The sequence below is a fragment of the Condylura cristata genome, unplaced genomic scaffold (assembly GCF_000260355.1).
Source record: "Condylura cristata isolate star-nosed mole 26May11 unplaced genomic scaffold, ConCri1.0 scaffold00020, whole genome shotgun sequence".
Lineage (NCBI taxonomy): Eukaryota > Metazoa > Chordata > Mammalia > Eulipotyphla > Talpidae > Condylura > Condylura cristata.
The window spans coordinates 21,838,519-21,848,484 of record NW_004567121.1 but is presented as its reverse complement, the minus strand read 5'-3'; positions in this window follow the sequence as shown (position 1 = coordinate 21,848,484).

Genomic DNA, 9,966 nt, shown 5'->3' with positions numbered 1-9,966 from the left:
TACAAGTCCCAATTCTAAGATCTTCTATTGCCAGGAGCAGGGTTTTTCTCACTTACAAGGTGAGTAAAAGGAGAATGCATGCATGGACGTGAACAGAGAAGTTCTGAGTAGTTTTATGTTCTCAAAAATGTGTGAAGCAGTGTCATTTGGTAAGAGGATGGGAAGAGAAACATTTTAATAGAGAAACACACGCACAGGTATTTTTAGAAAACAGGAATGTGAACTCCTTTGCTCACCATTGTTCAAGTCTCCCATAATTACTGATATATACCTTTTCATTTTTGAGGATGTGTGTGTGTGTGTAAACTAAATGGGATAATTTTGAAAGACTTTATCTTTGTTTTTGATACATGATTTGTTATCCATCTATAGCCTCACACACCAACTTTCTAGGATAAGCTAGTACTTTTTATTCTCAAGAGAAGATTTGTCAAAGTAAAAATGATGGGTCAAAACATGTATGAACTTGAAGTGAAGGATAATAGTGCACTTGACCCAGAACCATGCTGAAGAGCAGTAAGAAATGGTTATGAATTACCACTGTGGCATAAGTCCTTAAACCACGACCTGCTGGCCCACGGAGTCCGCGCAAGTGAACCGTGGCAACAAAGTAATTTCCTCCAGGTGTGTAAGTCACATATTAAAAAGGTCTTGGGCATTCTCTATACAAGGGTGTAAGAGCGACTTGAAAGTTCTACAGCAGATGGAAAACATTAAGAAGCATAAAAATTTTTTTCAGAAAAAAATCTCCAAAGGAAATCTTACACATAAAAATTATAAATTGCAGCTCAAATGTCTTCAGGACTTTTACACTTTACTTATTCTTGGGATATGTCATGGAATATTGCTTCAGAATTGGTTTCAATTTGTTTTCCTTTACTAAGCCTTGGGTTTACAAAATTATCCTAAAATCACATAACACAAGAGAATTTTAAAAGCATAGTAAACTTTATGCAAGGAAAAGAAGAGATTTCTTTTTACTGACATGAAACTGCTCATCATCAGTATTTTGCTTTACTTGCCTTTCCATAAAAGTCTTTAGAAGCAATTTGTCAGTATCAATAAAATAACTTCCTTGGGTTTCAATTAAGATTACACACTTAGTCTATAAAACAATTCGGGAAGAACTAACACCAAAATAATACTGTGCATGAACATGGAAAGTTCTCTCCCCTTATTTACATCTTCTTGGATTTCTTTCACCAGGGTTTTTTTAAGTTTTCCTCATGCAGATCTGGCAAATATATTAAAGATCTATTTATTTGTGCATACAGAACTAGGGCACAGGCAAGAGGTGCAGGGGCGGTGAGAGGATTCACCAGAGACAGAGTGGGGAGCAGAACAGGCTGACTGACAAGTACGTTGCTGAGGGGAGCAGCAGGCGGGTCAGGAGAGGTCTGCAGCGCCATGTGGGTCACCTACCAGGTGGGGACCGAACTCATGTTGAAGTGGCTTTCGGTTCTTAGTGCTGTGCTTTAACCCACTACATCACCAGGAAGGGCCCAGATCTTGCAAATACTTTACAGATAATATCATAGTTTATTAGTAAAGACTTGTACCTAAGTGTTCAGTTATTTGGTGTTAATGTAAACAGTCAATTTCAAAGTTGAGAAATTTATTTATTTTGTAGGTTGGCCGAAAAAAATACCATGAATTGAGTAACTCGCAATAGCATAAATTTATTCCCCTACAGTTATGGATAGAATCAAGGTGAAATCAACCTGAAGTCAATGAGTTAGCAGGACCCAGCTCTCCTGAAGTCGCCAGTGAAACACCTGTCCCATCCCTGTTACCTCGCCCACTGGCCTTCCTTCTCCAGTTGTTCCTATCTGAGATCACCTCCCCAGTTAGAAGTCTCAAGCCTGTGGTTATATTTCTAGTTTTTTTTCTCTTATTTTTTTTTCTGCATTCTACCTATTAGTGGAAATCTTCATATTTTGCCTTCACCCTTCTGCTTCTTTGGTGATTTTTCCTCAGCTGTCCCAATAATTGCTCTTTTGTTGTCCCAATGATTTTTATATTAAATGCCTCAGTTCAGCCTATTGTGTGGTTTCTATCTTTTTTGACTGGATACAGACTGCTACACAGGGCTGTGTCCTTACATATAATTATGAGAAATGGTTATACAGTATCTAGAAGACTCTGTTCATATGTCTGATGCTGGAGCCTGAAGTCGGTGGGACAAGCAATAAGAAAAGGGAAATGAATATAAAAAACAACAGCAAGTATAAAGCATGTGAGCATTTTCTGTGGTTTTGTAACCAGTGCTTATTTAGAAGAGAAACAGTTTTCTTCTGTATTTATGATCTGAGGCCTTGCTGCCTTTAGGAGTATCATGCCCACGGAAGATAGGCCCTTTCCTTTTCTTGGGGCTGGGAGTGATGTGAGACCATTTCCCCGAACAGTTTCATTTCAAAGAGGGAAAATCTCAAATCTTTGAGGAGAAAGTTCTGGGTGGTAGAAGATTTATATTACAAAGGGTTACAGAAAGGATTCATGATTGCAAATTTTCTAAAGTAATCTAACAAGAGACTCAGGGGCATATCTGCTTATCACCAGGGTTTGGCTGGAACAAGCACTAAATTATCTTGGCAACATTGAGCTTTCTGGGGTAGTCATTTTAAGGAGTGGCTGGGTCATTCTAGGGACACAACCTTAAACTGCTGGAATGAATGCCTCAGTCAAGACTCTTAGTACAGGGATTTGAAGGGTGCCATTATGTGTCAAGTGTACCTTTGCAGTTCTCAGTGCTATAATTAACGTATATTTTACTAGCTTACAGACAGATATTTGTGAATTACACAAAAACATTGGCTTTTTATATACATATACTTTGAAAGTTGAGAAAAAATAAGAAGTATTTCTGCAACTGGTCACCACATGGCTGGTTCTGCTATTTATAGCTACCTTCTTCACTACACATCCAACATTTCTTTTCCCACAGCAAATTATTCATCCGGTTATGGTTTCTTTCTTTGTAAGGTGACAGAAAACTTAATTCCTGTCTAATGTGTTAGCAGTCCTTCTAAACCTGCGTTATGGTGATTTCCTACTGACTTTAATTAGAGGACATATGACTATTAAGAGGCTCCTTAGAAGTTTTTCTGCAAGCCAGACATATTTTTCCTTATTCACATTGTACAATAATAATATAATTTATTTTTGAATGACCAAGTCACAGAACCCCCTACTTTACCTGCTGATTCATTGAATTGAAAAGCTCAACACATCCAGGTAGTCTCCCCAAATTTCATTTCAACAGAAGCAAAGCTGGATTTCTAACCCTTGGTTCTAAAATACTTTTATAAATCAAAACATACATACAGAAAAAGAAAAACAACAACAACAACATGAAATTTCAGAAGATGAGTATCAAAAATTATGGGTTGAAAAATTTACTGGATAGGTTTACCAAATGAGTACCAAATGAGTAAATATTGCACAAGAAAATATCATTAAATCCGAATACATTGAAATAGAAAATAGAAAGCATGAAATAATAGAGTATAATTTAAAGTATAGTGAGTTCATTAGTGTTCTGTGAAAAATGCTTGTTATTCAAAATTGGTCTGAATACAACTGAATATTTAAAGAAGCAGTATTACAAAGTAAGGACCTTTAAGTTTGGGGGGTCTGTGTGTAGAGACATGGTCCATGACTCAGAAAGAGCAAGTGACTTGTCTCTAGGTGGATCTCAAAACTAGGTCAACTTTTAAAAAACAAAGCAAAACAAAACAAAAACACTATATTAGACCAACATTGTTAAAACAGATGAGATAAAGCATAGAAATGAAAGAAGTAGACCAAACTGTAACTGTAGTTGAGAATTCCAACACTTTTGCCTCAAAAATGGACATCAGGCAGAAATTCAGTGAGAATACAGATGATCTCAATGGTACAATCATCATGTGCTAATTGAAATGTATAGAACACAAACAATAGCAAAATAAGCATTCTTCTCATGTTTACACACAACATTCAACAAGATAGACCATGTTTTGAGTCACAAAACATGTCTTAAACTAAAGACTAGAAGTCTTACAAGGTGTTATTTTAAAAAATTAAATTTGAAATCAGGAACAGAGAAATCGTTGAAAAATTCTCAAGGTTTTTGAATCTAAACATTACATCAGTAATGAATGCAGAAAGAAATAACAAAACAATTATTTGTTCTTTAATAGAAAAAAAAAGGTAGACCTCCAGCCAGGGTAACCATGAGAAAGAGAGAGATGATGCAAAATATCGATGTTGTAAATAAAAGAGTAATCGCATCTCATATAAGTTAATAATAGTGGGTACTATGAATAACTCTAGGTCCACATATTTGATAACTCAGACGTAACAGAACAATTTGTTGAGATGGTAAAATACCAAAACTCACCCAAGGACCAAAATAAAGTAAATGCCTATGTAAATATTAAAGACTTTGTATTATTAATTTAATACACCCCAAAATAAAACAGGAATGACAAAACACTGATTTTTCTGGTGAATTTTACTCAACATTTAATGAAGAAATCATGCCACTTATAAATATCTCTTTTTTTAAAAGATGTATTTATTTATGCATACAAGAACTGGGTATAGACCAGAAGTGCCGGGGTGAGATGATTAACCAGAGACAAAGTGGGGAGCAGAACAGGCCAACTGATGAAGTACACTGCTGAGGGGAGCAGCCAGCAGGTCAGGAGAGGTCTGCTGCCCCATGTGGGTCACCTCCTGGGTGGCAATCGAACTCATGCTGAAGTGAACTTTAGCTTCTTAGTGCTGTGCTTTCACCCACTGCACCACCAGGGAGGGCCAGTGCTGTGCTTTTTTAAACGCTTGTGCCATAAGGGAGTTCCTACTTAATCTCTTTAAAAAAAAAAAAAAGTGAAAGGAATTCTTCCAACTTACTTTAGGAAGCCAGCAATATTTAACCTATCAAATATTTTACAAAGTTTTGTTTGATATTAACACAGGTAGGGACATTAAAAGGAAATTCTAGACAGATATATCTTAGATCATAGACACAAACATTAGCATATTAAGTTCTGCCATATAAAACAAGTATAATGCATCAAGCGTGGCTCATATAAAGAATGCAAGATTTATTCAACATTCAATATTCATCATAAATTAATGGATGTAATAAATAACTACAGGAAAACAGCTAGAGTTTCTGGAAGGCTTATATGTTTACAGATCAAAAACTGAAGATAAGAGCCTTCTTGAGAATTTCCCTAACAAAAGTCTTGGTTCTCATTTAGAACTCTTAGAAGATTATATCATAGGAGAATTTGTAAGCTAGAAACGGAACAGATCATTTACCCTACTAATTCAATCTTGATCATATAAATGATATTCTCACATTCTAGCTATATGCAAGATAAAGTTAACAATAGTGGAAGAAGAATGTCAAAGGGACAATTTCTCAAGTACACAATCTTTAGTTTGATATTTGAATCAAAATACCTACTCTGATAAAACAGTATTAAAGAAAGTTGATATGCATGGAGTATAGCATTTTAACTTTCTCAACCCCTAATTTAATAATAATAAATAGCAGGGCCCTCCCTGGTAGTGCAATGGGTTAAAGCACAGCACTAAGAAGCTAAAGCCACGTCAGCATGAGTTCGTTCCCCAACAGGGATGTGACCCAAATGGCGTGGCAGACCTCTCCTGACCCGCCAGCTGCTCTCCTCAGCAGTGTACACTCGGCCTGTTCTGCTCCCCCCTCTCTCTCTGGTGGATCCTTTCACCACCCCTTCAGCTTTGGCCAGTACCCCCAGTTCTGTATGCATAAATAAATAAATCTTTAAAAAAATAATAAAAATAGCAAAATCTAAAACTCATGGGAAACATCTACAATAAGACTAAGTGGCAAATCTAAGGAGTTCCAAAATATATATGGTGGTAAAAGTCACCTATTACAACAAGAAATGAAGGAGAAAGCAAAAGATTAAAAGTTGGAATTAACCTTAGTAATTAATTAAAAGATTATATTAGAAAGCTTAAGGGCCAAACTAAGAACAGATGCTAAACCTAGAAAATGTTTACATGTGTCTAGAATAGCTAGTTGCAAGATCTCTGTGCAAAGGTGTGAAGGAGCTGGAACAATCTAGGAAACATAAATGTGTACATTCAAAATTCCTAGGATAAAGCCTCACAGTGAGAATAGTTAAGAATATAACCCAAGTTAAACGCAACAAAAAAATCAAATGGTAGGTTCAGAGAAAAGTGGGAGAAGAAGCGAATGTAGTAATACACTCAGATATTACTCCAAGATATAGGGAAGGCACTTACAAAGCATTCATTAAAATATTGATGGAAGCAATATCTGTAGGTAATTCCTCCAGAAACTAATTGTTCCTCAGCCACAGAATGGATAAACTGTGGTACAGTTACATACCTGATTATTATACAGAAATTACAAAAAAATGATATGACTTTATACAGAGATATTCATGATAACTTTAGAATAATTAAATTTCCCTTACTAGTTATGTTAAAATCTTCTCTGTTCATACAATGATAAATTATGAAAGCATGTTTTGATTTTGTAAAACTTGTAATGGCATTAGGAAATGCTGATGCAGTTTAAATTTAATAGATGTCTGTACCCATGGCCCTCTCTGGTGGTGCAATGGGTTAAAGCGCAGCACTGCGAAGCCCACCTCCCATCCGCTTCGGTGTGAGTTCAATTCCTGGCCAGAGAGCTGATCCATATGGCACCGCAGACCAATTCTGTCTTGTCCACTGCTCCCCTCAGCAGTGTATTTCATGGATTTTCCTGTTCTGCTCCCCACTCTGTCTTTGGTGAATCCTTTCACCCCCCTGCACCTCTGGTTAGCCTACACCCCAGTTCTGTATGAATAAATAAATCTTTTTTAAAAAAAGTATCCAGAGAACATTCTAGAATGTTATAAAATATTCTTCCAGAAGAGCCTACCTAAAACACAGCTGGAGACCTTACATCAATGATTTTATTGACAAATCAACTCACCCAGGTCAGAGCTGCAACCATGTCACGCTTTACTAATAATGTCAGGAAACAAACAATTAGAAGCAGAGGCCAAATAGGGGAGGAGCATCCTGCCAAGAAGGTTCTCAGAGTTCTACATTCCCTCCATGGATCTGCTCCAGCCGGAAGCATTTACTTAACAAAACATTTTCATTTCTACAGTAAATGTTTCATTTATGTGACATTTTCTAAAAACCATCCATCAAAAAAATCCATAGACTCTAGGTTGTTTACCATAATTTACTCAAATCAGAATTACCCTCTTTAGAATTTTCTTAGATGAGGAAGATCTTCCTAGAATGTGTCACTAATTTGTTTAGTAGGAAGTAATAGCACATGTTTCCAAGAAAAACAGGTTTATCTGCCTTTATCCTCTGATGTTACCCAGATGTTATACCCTTGAGATGTTACCCAGAAACTGGAAGGAAACATGCTCAAGAGACCAAGAGTTTTAACTCTGTATTCTCTGATTTAGTATTCAGTGATTGGCTTTTCTCTCTCACTCCTCTCTCACTCTTACAAACTTTTCATCATGGGCTAAGTGCAGGCAGCTCTTACTTACCTAGCCAGACTTGAATACATACTTTAGTGACTGCTCTAGCTTCTTGAGCTATTGCTTTGGTTCTCGTTTAGCCTATCTGTTGCATTTGTGGTCTCCACGGCAGGTCAGCCCCCCTGATGTAGCTACTAAGTTCAAGCTTTTATGTTACATCCTTCCCCTTAATGCTCTGAACTAGTGTCTCCTCACGTTCTGGGGTGGTGAGCCCTGACTGAAAGCCATCTGTGCAGAATCACTAGACAGCATCCCATAGTCTGCAAAATGAGGAAACTGGAAGTTAAAATGATCTCTCTCCATAGCCCATCTTTTAGGTTTCTTTATTACGCTACTCTTCAAAAATCTCCTGGAGAAGGAGACAAGTGTAATTTGTGTCAATGATTATGACAGACATATGTGTAAGTGAAGAGAAAGCCTCCTTATGCTTTAGATAACAGGGAAGACTTGCAATCAATGGAGAATTTGCTTGATTTGATTTTGAAAATTTTCTGTAAGTTAACATTCAGTAAATTCAGATATCAGACTATAATGAGTTGAATCTTGCCCCCCCCAAATATATCTTGGGGTTCTAACCCCAAGTTCCTGTGAAAATGGTCTTATTTGAAACTAAGTTATTTGGAGATATAATTAAATGAAAGGGACGTTGCTAGGACAAGTGCTAATTCAATGATAGATGTCCTTTCAAGATATGAAGAACACCATGTGCAGACGGACACCCAGGGAGAAGGCCATGTAACAACAGAGGCAGAGCCATACAGCTGCACATCAAGGAATGCCAAAGACTGATGGTTACCATGGGAAACTAGGAAGAGGCAAGAAACTATTTTATCCCAGGTCTTAGAAGGAGCTTGGCATGCTAACACCTTGACATCAGAGTCTGAGCCTCCAAGACTGTGAAGCAATGAATTACTATTATTTGAAGCTGTCCAGCTTGTGGAAATTTGCAATCGCATCCCTTGGAGACTCACACAGAGACTGAGCAGGGACTCAAGCTCATGAGACGGTATTGTTTTCCTAATGCTGCACAGGCATAAAGCATTAATAATGACCAAAATCCTAAATGGGCAGAACAAACCAGATCAGTTCAGTAGCCCGGATAGCTAAAAAATTGATAGAATTAAGCTTAAACTCATAGAAGAGGTCATTCGTTCTCAAGGAGGTGTGGTGCCTTTAAGGACAAGGAAAAGTCAAGTCCTGTATACAAATCATCTATCAAGCAGGCAGGAATATCAGTGAGATAAGGTAGTGGTAGATAGGCCTACTTAGGGTAACAGAGTGGCTTCCACACATAGAATTCTCAGCTGGAAATAAAATCTGGGGAGGCAAATCTCCTTGCAATATTCAGGTGAGATGCTAATGTTACCTGATTGATTTGAGTGGCATAAATGATTTAGCTCTTTTCGGATGGGAAAAACCTTCTACCCAACTCACCTTACCCATGTCATATATGGAAAAATGAGATCATAAGTTTGTCCAAGCAACCGAAGTGATGTGCAGGGACAGATATCACAAGTGTTTGTTCTTTATTCCCCCAGAGCTGAATCTCTGCACTGATGGCTGACGTAGCCTGTGCTCCATGAATGTTCACCGATTCAGTGAGGACTTCGCCAATTCTAACACTAAACTGCTCTCCACACAAAAGAGAAATCTGGGAGAACAACCTATTGATTTATTCATCCTTACTTTGCCATTTTAAATTAAACCTACTGCATTCACAGAAAAATTGCACTGACCGTAGCTATCTGATATGTGATTCAGATTAATTGCTGTTGCAACCTTTCATGAGTTTTGGCACTGTTTGTATTTTGGTAAGCAAAAGGAGAGGAATTTATTTTTGGCCATCTACATCCATCTTTATTTAGACAACTAAATGAATCACTATAAAACCCTACTGTCAAAATGGTCAATGTGATTTGGTAACACAGAGTCACTGATTACCTGGCCTATTGTTCCTCTGGGTTCTCTGCTGGTGAGACGATCACCTGCATCTTTTGATCGCAAGCATTTGGGGCATGGAGCCAATTCCCATTTCACTACATAAAGCTGATCTGAGCATGCAGAAACCATACCAATCAGCACTTTTTAGAAAATGAAACAATTTACAAGGTCCTGAATGATAGATGGCAATGAGGAAATGCATTGTACTGTGCTTTCAAAGTAATATTTCAGCAGTTACTTTGCTTGTAAGTAGAGGGACAATACATACCTGTTTGCCCAAGAGGGTTCTGATTTATACCAGGTGACATGCTGTAGTTATGAACAGCATTTATTTTTGCTCCCCAAATTATCCCCATTTGATTTAAATGATACAGTCACACTTAAATATAATGGCATCTTTTGGTTTCATATGTGGGCAGATTTCTAGGAATATGGGAAAAAATAGAAGCAAGTAGTTACAGCTTTCTGT